This window comes from Nicotiana tabacum, chromosome 11 (genome assembly GCF_000715075.1).
Source record: "Nicotiana tabacum cultivar K326 chromosome 11, ASM71507v2, whole genome shotgun sequence".
NCBI classification, from domain to species: Eukaryota; Viridiplantae; Streptophyta; class Magnoliopsida; order Solanales; family Solanaceae; genus Nicotiana; species Nicotiana tabacum.
This window is the reverse complement of record NC_134090.1, coordinates 147,557,754-147,573,999: the sequence shown is the minus strand read 5'-3', so window position 1 is coordinate 147,573,999 and position 16,246 is coordinate 147,557,754.

Below are 16,246 nucleotides of genomic sequence, written 5' to 3'. Positions count from 1 at the left end.
TCAAGGACGATGCAATAGATGAGAAACCATGCACGAAATGACGGTAATAACCAGCCAACCTTAGAAAGTTCTGAATCTCTATAGTTGAGGACGGTCTGGGCCAACTCTGAACCGCCTCTATCTTCTTCGGATCTACCTGAATACCCTTACTAGACACCACGTGCCCCAAGAACGCCACTGAACTGAGCCAAAACTCACACTTGGAGAACTTGGCATAAAGTTTCTCCTCCTTCAACCGCTGTAACACAATCTTCAAATGTTGGGCATGCTCCTCCTATCTACGAGAGCACACCAGGATATTATCAATGAACACAATAACAAACGAGTCGAGATAAGGCTGAAATACACTGTTCATCAGATGCATGAAGGTTGTTGGGGCGTTGGTCAACCCAAAAGACATCACAATGAACTCATAATAACCATAACAGGTCCTGAAAGTTATCTTTAGAATATCCGAGTCTCGAATCTTCAACTGGTGATATCCAGACCTCAAATCAATCTTAGAGAACACCCTCGCATCGCCGACGTTATAGTCTTAGCATGACAAGCCAAAACAGCATGACATGGAGACAACCAATCCATACTCAAGATCACGTCAAATATATCATACTAAGCAGCAAAAGATCAACTCTAATCTCCAATCCCCCAATAGTCACTACACACGACCGATATACACGGTCCACAACAATAGTATCACCCACCGGCATAGATACATGAATAGATGAAGCTAAAGACTCACGCCATATCCAGATAACGAGCAAAATACGATGATACATATGAATAGTTGGAACTAGGGTCAAATATTACAAAAGCATCTCAGTGACATACTGAGACAATACCTGTGATCACTGTGTCTGAAGCAATAGCATCTGATTTGGCAGGGAGTGCATAGAAATGGTCCTGGCCGACACCTGATCGGCCTCCCCTTCTAGGGTGACCCCTAGCTGACTAAGCTCCACCCCGAGCTGGCTGGGCAGGTGGTGAAGTAACTGGTGCTGAAGTCGTAGGCTGGCTCGTCTGCTGAGTTGGACCTCCCAATAGGCGGGGACACTACCTCCTGATATGCCCAAACTCTCCACACTCATATCAACTCCCCGACGCTGGTGGTGGGGACTGAATGGAGTCCCGAGCACCGGGATAACTGAGAGTGTAATAAAGTTTCAAATAGTATATAGGAAGGTAAAAATCCCTAAAAATTTGCACTCTTGAAGTCCATCTCAAACTATAGCTCCACTAATTGTAAGAATAAATACAAGACGATTTACTAATAGCAAGGGTACATATTGATCAAACATGTAATGAAGGATAAAATCAAACAACTTCAAATAGTATAATGACAATTTGAACCTTTTATATAAACATTAACTCTAGTTACTAGTTATTATCGAATTGTACTTAGAGGGTATTGCTTAAAATAAAGAGGGAAAAAGGGACGTAGTTAAAAAAAAGTATGATCTTATTGTTTGGATGGATAAAGAAACTAATGAGATTCATAATGATTTAATTGAAAGCACCATAAACCTTATTGTATTCAAGAACTACAATTTTGAAATGATAATTGACTTAGAACGGGCTACGAAGGGTAGTTATTAATAATTAGTTTCTCAAAAGGGTCATAATCAAATCATTTTTGCTCCAACCTTTTTTAAGCTTTAATTTAAGAATTGCTTTTTGAACAAGTTGGGAAATCCTTGTACATTGTAACGTGAGTCATGTGGTAATTGGGCATATTACTAGCAATAAATGAAACTAAACATAATCATCTCTTTGAAAAGTTAAAACTTTAGTAGTTTTCTTTAAGCACTTGATATTTAAATTTACTAATCTAATAATCTTATATTGCATCGAAACAACGTATATAAAGCTCCTAATCAAAGGAGCTTATTTTTAGAGCTTGAATTTAAAATCTCTTATTACCAACAGAGAGTACAAATCATCACATCACATCTCATCCTAGTGGTGTGTTTGTTTTGTGTTTCCTTTTCCTTCCCTTGTAGAAAAAAAAAAAGCTAACCAAAAATTGACCATCTTTTTGGTAAGAAGTGGTTCTATTTTAATGAAACGTCACCATCTCTATATCAAAAGAATCTTAGATATTTTGTGTTTAAAGTGTTCATACTTAGTAGGCGTTTCGATATAAAATCATATATTTTTTTTAAAAATAGTATTTGGAGTTAAGTTGAAAAATAATATTTGAAATTTGAAATTATGACTGGACATTCATTTCACTTGAGTGACGCAAAAGGTTTTTCTGATTTTTTTTGAAAAAGTGATTAAAACTACTTTTTATTAAAATAAAAAAAAGCGCATTTCGATTTTTTTCAAAAATTTATAAAATTTCATGGACAAACATATTTTTTATTTTAAAAAATAAAAAAAATACTTTTTAAGGACAAACGGGTCCTTACTTGCAAGTTGCAACTTTAGTTTAGCTCTCCCTCCAACAAAATCTATTCGTTTCTATTTCTATGAGTAAAAATAACTTCAGAATTATTAATTAAGTAAATAATTAACAAGGCCTAACTCGAATGATCAGGCATCTCTTGTTCTAATTTTTTTTTTCGTTATTAGTTTGTAAGTTAGCATATGCATGTGAATTTTTGTATTCCCAGCTTCATTCAAATCTTTAATGTAATAAAAATAATTAAAATAATCAATATATTACTTCATCCTTGCATCAACCTCCAATTTAAAATGTCCTTCCCAAAGATCCAATCAATTAGCTATTGCATACATAATGTCATGGGCTGCTTTCCAGACACGCTCCATGACTCCTTGGCCGCGCCCCATGACGGCCTAGCAAGCCTCACAATGCCTAGCGTCATGGTCAGCCCCGTGGTCTTGGCTGCGCCAAGTGACAAGCGCGCATGCGCCTCTGTCGCCCCACCGATGCCTCTCGCCAGCGCCCAAGGGCTGGCCAATGACAACAGCGTCGCGCGCCCTGAAAATGCCACGCGTGCAGATCTTGATGCCTCGCCAGCGCCCAGCTGCAGGCCCATTCCAGCAGCGCCTCGCGCACAGACCCTGATGTCAAGCTCCAGCGCCCAGCCTTAGGCCAAAACAGCAAGTGTCGCGCGCGCCCACAGCAACTCGCGCGCAGACCCTGACCCGCAAGACAAAGTTGCTGCCATCGGACTTAGTTCTACCTTGTAATAAACTAAGTACTTTTCATTGTAATTGTAAGCACGTGATTTTTGCCCAATATGATAATTACTCCCAAAAATTCAAAAATAAAATAATTTTCCTTGGTGTGGAATTTCTGTGATATTTTGTGATATTTTGAATAATTATTTGTATTTGTCTGTGCGTGTTTATTTGCTAAATTAATAAAAAATAAAAAAATATGTCGCATTTTGCATGTAGGATTTAATTCTACAATTGTTAGTAATTAAATTTGTTTTACAAAAATTAAAAATTACACAAATAGGCATCGTTTGCATTTTTAGCATTTAATGTCCAAATATACAATTTTATGCTTAATTGTGCGTTAATTGCTATTGGGAGTTAATTTGCGCTTTTATAACTTAATTTAATTATTAATAATAGTTTAACTATTTTTATAAATTAGTTTTAGAGAAATAAAAGAAGAAAGAGAGCAAAAATACAAAGAAAAATCAGATTGAGCCATTTCTTCAAATTTCAACCCCAAGCCCAAACAATTATCCAATCTTCCCCATGACCCGGTCCATTTCAAACTGGGTCGACCCAGTCCATAACCCAAAAGACCCAAACCACTTTGTCTTACATTTTACAACACAAAACAAAAAAATAAAAATAAAAAACAAAGCCAAAAACCCTAAAACTAAGAAAACATCCCCCCCCCACACCCATTTTGCTCTTTCTTCTCCAAAAGCTCAAAGACCCCATCCATGGCTGACCCTTTTGTTGCTGCTTCGTCTCCAAACGACCACCATCCACGTCGACCTCCCCATCTACTTCGCCGCTGCGTCGCCGGAAAACCCTCGGCCAAAATGGAAGGAAAACCCAATCGCTGCTTGTTTCATCTCCTTCCTCGACGAGCAGATGCGACCCTTCTGCTTCTTATTGCTTCTGCTTCATCTTCCCCATCCAAACGACCTCCATTACTGCTTCGTCTTCGACTGCGAACATCTCGAACAACCACGGCTTGTTATGCGAGCTGCCGCCCCACTGCGTCGTCTGCTCCGAGCTACTGCTATTTCACTCCGTCTTCTTACTCAACGGACTGTTGTTGCTCACATTTCTGGGAGTTTCAGCTGCTGGCCATGGAAGCATCGTCGTCATTCAACGTCAAGCTCAAAGTCGAGCTCGACGTCCATGGATGACCCTCGACGTCCATGGCTCGACGAGTACTGCTTCTGCCGAACGCACCCCAGCTGCTGCCTCATCGACACAGGCAGCCATGGATGCCAGTGCGTCGACCTTCTCCATCTCCCAGTTCCTCCGAGCTGCTGCTGCCACTGGGTTCGTTTTTAAACGATGCCAAACGACCATCTTCTTTGGTCGTCTGCTCGTGTTCGTCATCGTTGGTTCGAGCTTTGGTCGAGGCTCGTCAAGTTCGTTGTTTTTTTGGTCGTTGTTCGTCGTTTCGATCCGGTTAGTAGATTTTGAGTTTTATTTTTGTCCGTATTTTGTTTTGATATTTTCGAATCTAAAATCGGCAAATGTTTGTTTTGTTTATCGTTTGAATTAATTTTAGTTCATGTTCATGTGTTGTTTGTTAAAATTAATTTTCAGATTTCAAAATAGAAGTCTAATTAATTGTTTTCATATTCATTTCATGTTTGTATTATTGTTTAAGTGAATATTTGTTAGTTTGATGTTTGTTAGATACAAATTGAAATTTAATTAAATATTTCTTCAATTTGTTTCATGTGTTTATGTATTGTTAGAAATTGTTAATATTGTTAAGTTCAAGTTTAAGTTCATAATTGTTTCTTCGTCGATCTTGTTATTTGTTTAAAGAATTTAGTTGTGTTAGAGAAATATGTTGGTTTAATCGTTTAAATCCATCATGTTTGTTGTTTAAAATAGATTTAATTCATGTTCATACTTTGTTTGATTGTTCTTGAATCCGAAATTTGTATAGCTTGATTTCTTGTTTACCATTTGTGATTATTTCTTGAATTTGTCTCATAAAGTTTAATATAGGAATTGTTGGTTGTAATGTTGTTAGAATTGATTTTAAGTTCAATATGATTGAAGTTAGAAATCTAAAAATACTTGTTTGTTGTAGTTGTTGAATCCGAAAATAGGATTGTTTGTTGCTAAAATATTGTTCAATCAAATTTTAGTTGTTCTTTATTGTTCAATTTGTGTTCATGTGATTTGTGGTTGAAATGTTGTTAAAATCGTGTTCATGTGATATTGTTGTTATGATGTTCATCCGTGTTCATATTGTTGTTTGAACATTGTTAGAAATTGATCATATTATCTATATTTTGGTTAAGTTTGATTAATTGATGTGTTATAGCTGATGGGTAGTTTGGTAATTTATAGTACTTTCGGGGGTAAAATAGTAATTTGTAATAGGGTCAGAGGGGTAATTTAGGAATTGTACATTTTATAATTGTTTATATGAAGCATGGGGGACAAAATAAAATGGGGTGGGTTGTGATATGGTTATTTAATATAAAGGGGGGACAAGATTTAATTTAAAGGGGGAATCTTGCATTATTTTATGTTAGGCATGGGGGACAAAATGAAATGGGGTGGTGTGATTATGTTTATTTAATATAATGGGGATGAGTGTGAAGATAATGGGTTTGGTAGAGAAAATGGGTTGATTTTAATTGGTTAAAAGATTTATGGGATGAGATATAAGTAGAAGTCTTGAAATCAGATATAGATTTACACAGACAGAAAAAAACGGGAGAGAAAAACAAATCTGAAAATAAGAGAGAGAAAAGGGCTGAACATTTAAGAGATAGAAAATTCCGAAAAATATTTAAGCTTTCAAATATAACAAAAAAAACTAAAAAAAAATATTCTGTTTTCTTTTGTTGTTTGAAATCAGAATTAATTGTTGTTTCATAAAAGCTGGAAGCTTTTGTTTTTTTGGATTACTACTCCACCGGTCTGTTACTGGGTTGTTACTGTTGCTGGGCTATTGTTGCTGTGTTGTACTGATTTTACTGCTGCTGCTGATTCTCATATTCATTTTCTTTTGCTTCCAATATCAGGTACACAACTGAAAAGCTGTTTATTGTAATCCGAAATATGAAGCGTGAATACATATGAAGAACGGAAATTTGAAGTTTTAATTTCGTTTTTTGTTCTTTGTTCCTTTTGTTGATTGTATTTAAGCTATTTCATGAATTACTAAATAATAACTGGAATAAGAAAATAATATCATACGTTAGTCTGTAATAAATCAGTTCGGCAAAATAGGTTAATTCACTAGTTATGAAGGCTTCAAGATTATAGGTTGATCATGAACAAGTAGCTAAATTTAGCTAAGACACGAATTTAAATTAAACATCGTAAATTAGGCATTAAGGCATGACTTGAGCTTAAGCAAGATTAAAAGAACGTTTAAGTCTAATAAACTTTCTAATAAGCTTTAGTAATTATGGTTAAATCTAGTTTTCAAATGATTGTGAATAATTAATCTCAATAATATTTTTTTAAAAAATAACAATGCTGAGTTTTAATCTAGCTATATTTGTTTATTTTGAATATTAGTTGTTGAATTTTTATTTTATTTATAATTTCGAAATTAAGAGTAAAATTCCTTTTTCATCAATATTTGTATTAATCAAGCAATTAGCATGTCATGTCTTCTTAAAATAATAAAAAGCTAGTAATTAATTAGAATTTTCTTTCTTTATTTTAGAGACTAATTTTTATAGAAAAATGTAGTCGTTTTAAGATTTGTCCATTTAAAATAAATGAGATGAGCCTCGCTTAATGAAATGTATAGATTGCGGGGCCCTCAATAAATGTACATTTAATCGCTTAGAATTAGGGAGGAGCCGTTTTAGCAAATTTCACGGTCCTACCCAAAATAATGATACGCTAGTCGTTCTAGGCGCGTATTTAATAATGTTATTTTCTTAAATATGGGTGTGCATTTATGTAACCCAAATCCAAATCTCAACGGAATCGAAATGTGTCTCTAATCACGGGTACATTGATTGTGACGTGATCCGAGATGCATGTCCATGACGTTGCAAATTCCTTTAAAAAATAAGAATGAGATGAGCCTCACCGAATAAAAATACAAAATTGTGGGGCCCTCGGTAAATATTTGCTTTAAAATTGCTTAAACTTCGGGATAGACCGTTTAGCAAAATTTCACAGCCCTACCCAAAGTAAATGATACGCTAGTCGCTTTAGGCACGCCTTTTAATAATTTAATTTTCTTAAAACTCGAGTGCACATTTATGTGACCCAAATCCAAATCTCAACAGAGTTGAAATGTGCCAACAACCACGGGTGCATTGATGTGACGTGGTTGGAGATGTATTTCCATGATGTTGCAATTCTTGAAAAAATATATAATAATAATGACGAAAGCGGTTAAAAGTTAAAACTTGCACATTAGCTAATAATTGTATAAAATCAGATAAACAAGCCGAATATGACAGTTGAGCGACCGTGCTAGAACCACGGAACTCGGGAATGCCTAACACCTTCTCCCGGGTTAACAGAATTCCTTATCCGGATTTCTGGTTCGCGGACTGTAATACAGAGTCATTCTTTTCCTCGATTCGGGATTAAATTGGTGACTTGGGACACCCTAAATCTGCCAAGTGGCGACTCTGAAATAAATAAACAAATCCCGTTTCGATTGTCCTTTAATTGGAAAAACTCCTTTGTCCCCACGCGGGGGCGGAAAAAGGAGGTGTGACAGCTCTGCATAGGCTAGTTTACATCATTTACATTTCAGTGTGCTTCTACAACTTTATTAGGACTAGTCATGTAATGTTGGTTTATTTTTTTAAGCATTATTAAGGGGGACCAAACAATCAAACATTTTCAAGCAAGCATTTTCTGGTGTCTCTCCCCCTCAACACCGCATCTTTGTAATCGGCATTTTCATTCATCAATAAAATCATCATCATCATTCAAAACCCAATTCTCTCTCAGTTTCTGCAATTGCTTATGACATTGGTTTTCCCGTACGACACTGACAATCTAGTCTAGCGTGCGGAGGGGACCTCATTGGCGGACAACAACCGCACTAACATCGGTTGCTTAGCCTTACGTTGCCCTTCCAAGGAACATCAGGAAGGCGTTGCGTAACAGTTGGTATCAGAGCCTAGGCTCGACATCGGACGAGGGAACACATTTGCCATCATCACCATTTCTGACCATGGTGAATCATGGGGATCGTCTAGCATCCCTAGAAGAGACGGTTGACCGATTACGACCCATCGTGGATACGGTGCCTGATCAAAACAACAACCTAGTGCAAAGGTTGGACGACCTAGACCGCCGAATGTGGCAGGCGGAAAATGACATTGCAAACATTAGTCGTGACTCTGACGAGGACCGACAAACGGCAGCCATTGAAACTGCCAATATTCATAGCAAATTTGAGGATCTCCAACAGGAGCGTGCCGACGGTTTAGCCCATCAGCAACAAGAGGCAGACAGACTAACTGCCATGCAGCAAACCATAGACGACTTGACAGACAAGCTCAATGTTGTCAATGCTGCCTTACAGAGCCTACTTCGAGAAGGCGACAACCACGGGTGCAGCAAACCTCACCACCATTCCACAAAAGCTTAAGATACCGGAGCCAAAGTCATACGACGGATCCCGGGATGCTAAAGAAGTGGAAAACTTCATCTTCGACATCGAACAATACTTCGATGCCGTGGGCCATTTGGAGGAATCCAAAAAGGTAGCGACTGCTGCCATGTATCTTCAGGGCGATGCCAAACTTTGGTGGCGGGTCAAATACGAAGCCATCAAGGCCGGTGAAGATACTCTTCAGACATGGGACGAATTGAAGGTAGCCATATGCCTGCAGTTCTTCCCCGAAAATGTGGAATACAATACAAGGAGAAAGCTACGGGACCTCCGCCACACCAAATCAGTGCGGGAGTACGTGCGCGAATTCTTCGCACTCATGCTAAACATACGCGACATGGGGGACAAAGACAAACTCTTCGCATTCATAGAAGGTTTGAAACCTCATGCCCGTATGGAACTACAGAGACAACGGGTAGACACCCTGCCCAAGGCCATTCAAGCTGCAGAATGCCTTGGCGATAATCATTTGGGAACTCAGAACGACAGGCCCCAGCCGTCTGTCCGAGGGGGATTCAACGGGCACCATCCCAGCAATGGTGGCCCAAGCAAAAGTGGGGGAGATCGGAGTGCATCCAAAACTAAGACGCCTCCCTCCAACAGCAACAGTGCTGCATCCATCAACAACAATCAGGGGAGAAAGCCTCCCTCAGAATGCCGTCATTGCGGCGGGGCACATTGGAACAATGAATGCCCCAACATAAAGGTCAGTGCTCATCAGACTGTCGAGGATGAGGCAGACGCATCAGACACATCAGAAGACGACCAGGTAGGTGCCTTCAATGCAATTGTTGGCTCTATCCCGCATGCTTTAGCGGGGACCAGTGCATGTCCTCCTAAGAAAACATCAGTCCCAATCACCAAGAAAGGGAAGGAAAAGATGGACGAGAGGCCTCCTAAATAAGCGAGGACCCTAATGTTCGTCGAATTGAAAGTGAACGGCAAGCCCCTTCACGCCTTGATAGACACGGGTGCCACCCACAACTACTTGTCGTCAACGCAAGTAGAGCGCCTAGGTTTTGTTGTGCAAAAGAGCAAAGGCCGCGTCAAGGCTATCAACTCACCACCTCAGACATTGGGTGGAACAGCTACAAATGTCCCAGTAAAACTTGGCCCATACAAAGGAAGCATCGACCTGCGCATCGCAATCATAGATGACTTCGACATCATAGTAGGTTTGGAGTTCATGAGGCAAACCAACACCATACCGGTACCATATGCCAACATGCTCCTGATGATAGGAGAAAACGGGGCCAAGCCCTGCACCATACCATGCTTTCCCATAAAGATGGCCGCCGAAAACATCTCGGCCATGCAGTTGGAGAAGGTAGTCGACAGACATGAACCCCTGGTTTCGGCTACCCTTCGCAGCAACAATCAACCATCATGTCATCGGCCTCAAAAGACTGGTGACGCTCCTCATCGTGTGAAGACTTGTCAGCCATGCCACAAGGACAAGTCGGATCACTCATCACAGACGGGACCCTCGCAGCCATTACATGTCCCTCAGAGACCATGGGAAAGTGTTTCCCTCAGATTCATCACAGGATTGCCCCAAGTCGGTAATCTTGCATCCATCATGGTTGTCATAGATCAATTTTCAAACTATGCAACCTTCATAGCAACCCCGCAAAATGCATCAGCAGAAGATACAGCTCGACTCTTCTTCTCGCACATTATCAAACATTGGGGCCTGCCCAAAGACATTGTTAGTAGGCGCGATTCACGTTTCACTAGCAACTTTTAGAACCATCTCTTCGGGTGCTTTGGGTCAACATTGATTCACAACTCAGACATCCATCCACCATCGGATGGCCAGACAGACCGGTTCGATGACATGCTGGAAGAATATCTCCGCAACTTTGCAACCGGATCACAGAAGCATTGGGTGAAGCTCATAGATGCTGCTCAATTGTGTTTCAATTCTCAAAAGAGCCATCATACAAACAAAAGCCCTTTTGAAATTGTTACCGGACAGCAACCGCTTCTCCCGCAAATGGTGAATGCATCAACCATGCCGAAATCTCCTCGAGCTGCCAACTTCTCGAGCGAATGGGAGCGCAATATGGGGATAGTGCGGAGCTATCTCGTCAAAGCCCAAGAGCTGGCAAAAAGGTTCACCGAACAAAAGCTTTGCTTTGCCCAACATCAACCAGGGGACAAAGTAATGCTATGCATCCCAAAGCGGTACTTGTTTGCAGAAAGGACCCATGACCCTCGCCTGCAACAAAAATACATCGGGCCCCTGCCCATTGAAAAACGCATTAGGAAGTCCACATACTAGGTGAAAACTCCATCCTGGTGGAAGATCCATCCAGTCTTCCATGTCAGCCGCATGAAATCATTGCGTCGCTACAACATCAAGCTCACAGAACAGAGGGGCGCAGACCTCCCATCCAACAACCATCAGAAACATCATCATCATCATCATCATCATAAGGCTCCGAGGACGATGCCAACTCAGGTGGGGGAGAATGTCATGGGCTGCTTTCCAGACACGCCCCATGACCCCTTGGTCGCGCCCCATGGCGGCCTAGCAAGCCTCACAATGCCTAGCGCCATGGTCGGCCCCGTGGTCTTGGCTGCGCCAAGTGACAAGCGCGCATGCGCCTCTGTCGCCCCACCGATGCCTCTCGCCAGCGCCCAAGGGCTGGCCAATGACAACAGCGCCGCGCGCCCTGACAATGCCGCGCGCGCAGATCCTGATGCCTCGCCAGCGCCCAGCTGCAGGCCCATTCCAGCAGCGCCTCGCGCACAGACCCTGATGCCAAGCACCAGTGCCCAGCCTCAGGCCAGCACATCAAGTGTCGCATGCGCCCACAGCAACGCGCGCGCAGACCCTGACCCGCAAGACAAAGTTGCTGCAATCAAACTTAGTTCTACCTTGTAATAAACTAAGTCTTTTTCATTGTAATTATAGGCTAGTTTACATCATTTTCATTTCAGTGTGCTTCTACAGCTTTATAGGACTAGTCATGTAATGTTGGTTTATTTTTTTTAAGCATTATTAAGGGGGACCAAATAATCAAACATTTTCAAGCAAGCATTTTCTGGTGTCTCTCCCCCTCGACACCGCATCTTTGTAATCAGCATTTTCATTCATCAATAAAATCATCATCATCATTCAAAACCCAATTCTCTCTCAGCTTCCGCAATTGCTTATGACATTGGTTTTCCCGTACGGCACTGACAATCTAGTCTAACATGCGGAGGGGACCTCATTGACGGACAACAACCGCACTGACATCGGTTGCTTAGCCTTACGTTGCCCTTCCAAGGAACATCAGGAAGGCGTTGCGTACCAATAATCGTGATTAGAAGGCTGGCAAAAGCTCTTTTTATAAAATGATTTACTTTATTTAGAAGTTTGACTATCTTTTTAAAAATATTCAAATTGAAAATATATGCTGTCATGATGATCTCCGCATAACAATTTAAAAATATCGTTGTATTTCCTCTTAATTTTCATTAAAGTGAAAAAAGAAGTGAAGAAGAACATCTCTGATTAGCAATGCAATTAGCAGAAAATATCACCAAGTGCTTAGATTCTTTTGTATTTAATCAAATGTCTTGAACTTCGAGCTTTATGAATACAATATTTTACAATTAGTGGGCGTTTGGACATAATAATTGTAAAATTCCAAAATAAATGTGTAAGTAAAAATGGTATTTAAAAATTAAAGTTGTGTTTGGACATGAATAAGATTTTGGGATTATTTTTGAAGTTTTGTGAGTGAAAATTTTGAAAAACAGTTTTTTGTAGTTTTTTTCAAAATTTATCTTCAACTAAAAATTAAAAATTTTATGGCCACACACTAATTTCAAAAAATGTAAAAAATTTCAAAAAAAATAAAACGGGCTCTTTGAGAGTTTCTTCTTTTGAAACATCAATCGCATAAACTATCAAAGGAACTTTGTCTTTTTAGTCGATCCATCAAAGGATAATTCTTTTGAAAATAGAGTTTTTAGGTAAGTAGTATTTTACTTATGTTAATTTGAATTCGACGGACTAATAAATTTTAAAAAATCAAATTAAAAAAAAAAAACTAAGAAAACCACAGTTTAGTCGACGGGTGAAGACAAACAATATTAAGTTTGTAGATTTTTGAGTCACACGATCGTGATTCTTGTCCTATTATGTGTTAGCTGTACTTTAACTTAAAAGTAAAAAAATTAAGTTTGGATACTGTAGTTGAGGGTCCCTCGACGTTTGCCTACTAAATTTTGGGACACATAAACACCTGTCAATCACATGCAAATTATTGCAATCTATTATTATGAATATCACATTATGTTGGTGTCTATTCTTCTTCCATGATCTTCGTCTAAAATGCTTAATGACATATTCAATGACATAATTTGTATATTCAATGACATATTTCATGACATATTTTCTTCACTTTTTATGCATATATAAAGGCCTTGTAATAAATAGGAAAAAATACACAATTGAAGAAGAAAATCTCTTCATTCTCTCTATCTCTATTTCTTGTTCATGTTTTACTAAATTGCTTTTATTTTATAACACGTTATCAGCACGAAGCTCTAATTTTATTCTTAACTCCAGCTAAGTTGAGACATATTTTATTGAGGTATGTATCATTATAATCATTTTATTTATGGCAGTACATATATCATATGCTTAATTCTTACAACCTAAATTTTTCTTTGCAATTTTTGATAATTTACATCATTCATGTTGTTGTTCCCTTTTTCATATTTTTGTTTATCATGTTGTTTTTCACACCTCACACAATACCATTAAAAAAAATGTATGCATATGTATGTAGTGTATACATTATCTAGTCACTGCAACTAATAAAACGTTAAATTCTATTAACATATATATATATATATATATCAATAATATAAAGTGAAATGAAACAATATATAGTTTCTATTTTATGGCATGAATAAAATGAAATAGTAGATTGCTAACATGATATAGCTTTATTTTCATTTCTTTTACCTTAATCGATTTGTTTCATTAATTGTTTATTATTATAATTATTTCTCTAACTTATTCATCTTTTATGATAGTTTTCACTATGTCAAATTTATCAGAACTTGAATTTGTGGCACTTGACATCACCGGGAAGAACTATTTATCATGGGTCCTTGATGCTGAAATTCACCTTGACGCTAAAGGTCTTGGAAATACGATTATACAAGGAAATGAAGCATCAAATCAGGATAAAGCGAAGACCATGATTTTTCCTTCGCCATCATTTACATGAAGGGTTAAAAACTGAATATTTAACAGTAAAAGATCCACTTGAATTATGGATTAATTTGAAGGATCGATATGACCACCTAAAACTTACGGTATTACCGAAAGCTCGGTATGAGTGGATACATTTAAGGTTGCAAGACTTTAAAACTGTAAGTGAGTATAATTCTGCTATCTTTAAAGTAAGTTCTCTATTAAAATTATGTGGAGACACTATCACAGATGAGGACTTATTGGAAAAAATATTTTCTACTTTTCACGCTTCAAATGTGGTGCTACAACAACAATACCGTGAAAAAGGTTTTAAGAAATATTATGAGTTAATCACATGCCTACTTGTGGCTGAGCAGAATAATACTCTATTAATGAAAAATCATGAAGCTCGTCCCACTGGGTCAGCTCCATTTCCGGAAGTGAATGTTGTAGCAACATATGATAAGTTTGAAAGAAAACAAAATAATTACCGTGGTCGTGGACATGGTCGTAAACGTGGACGTGGCAAGGGGCGAAACAATTATCGTCATTATGGTGGAAATAAATTGGAGAACAATAAGGGTTCTCAAATTAATCATTCAAAAGGTAAAGCTAGTATGTGTCACCGATGTGGTATGAGAGGTCATTGGGCACGCATTTGTCGTACGCCAGAACATTTTGTCAAACTTTATCAAGCCTCCCTCAAGAAAAAGAAAATAATGTGGAGGTACACTTGACCTTTCAAAATAATAATGATGAAGCAGGTCCCTCAAATAAATATGATTCTAAGGCACATCCTGCATATAAAGATGATGATTTTGAAGGCCTAACAAATATTACTCATTTAGAAGTTGAAGACTTCTTTGAGGATATTGACTGAAGAATGAATCATCTTACTGGGGAATGAAGTTATAAAAGTTGTTATGTTTATGTTTGCAACTAGTTTATTTTTTCTTGAGTGTATTTTCCTAATGCATCATGTGTTGCTAGTTTCTATATTTCTAATGTATTTCTTAATGTTTTTTTTTGCTTGTCTTTCATATTTCTTATGATGTATTATTTGTCTTTTTTTATGAAGAATATGAAAATTCCACAGTCTTCAGTTGGACTCAAGATTAATAAAGATGATATATGTCTTCTGGATAGTGCTACAACACACACTATTTTAAAAGATAAGAGATATTTCTCTTATTTGGTAATGAAAGAAGCGAATGTTAATACAATATCCGGTAGTACAAGATTAATTGAAGGTTCTGGAAGAGCCAATTTATTACTACCAGGAGGAACAAATTTGGCTATTGATGAAGCGCTATATTGTAGTAAATCTCAAAGAAACTTATTAAGTTTCAAAGATATTCGCCAAAATGGCTATCATATTGAGACTACAAATGATGAAAAGGTTGAATATCTTTATATTACTACAATAACGTCCGGTAAGAAATATGTGCTTGAAATGTTACCCGCTTTTTCCTCCGGCTTACACTACACAAGTATTAGCAGGATTGAAACATATGCCGTAGTAAACAAGAAGTTTACTAATCAAGATAATTTTATTATTTGGCATGACCGGTTGGGCCATCCTGGTTCTAATATGATGCGTAAAATAATTGAGAATTCACATGGACATGCAATGAAGAATCAGAAAATTCTTCAATTTAAGGAATTCTCTTGTGCTGCATGTTCTCAAGGAAAATTAATTATTAGACCATCAACTATTAAAGTTAGGATGGAATCCCCTGCATTTCTGGAACGTATACAAGGTGATATATGTGGGCCCATTCACCCTCCATGTGGACCATTCAAATATTATATGGTTTTGATAGATGCATCTACAAGATTGTCACATGTGTGCTTACTATCAACTCGCAATATGGCATTTGCGAGATTGTTGGCTCAAATAATAAAGCTAAGAGCACAATTTCCAGATTATGCAATTAAGACAATCCGTCTTGATAATGCTGGTGAGTTTACATCCCAAGCCTTTAATGATTATTGTATTTCAACTGGGATAACAATTGAGCATCCGGTTGCTCATGTTCATACACAAAATGGTCTAGCAGAATCATTGATCAAACGCCTCCAATTAATTGCTAGACCAATGCTTATGAGAACAAAACTTCCCATTTCAGTATGGGGTCATGCTATTTTGCACGTAGCATCACTTGTGCGGATAAGGCCCACAAGTTATCATAAAGTGTCCCCATTGCAATTGGCTTTTGGTCAGGAGCCAAATATTTCCCATCTTAGGATCTTTGGTTGTGCGATATATGTTCCAATTGCTCCACCACAACGCACAAAGATGG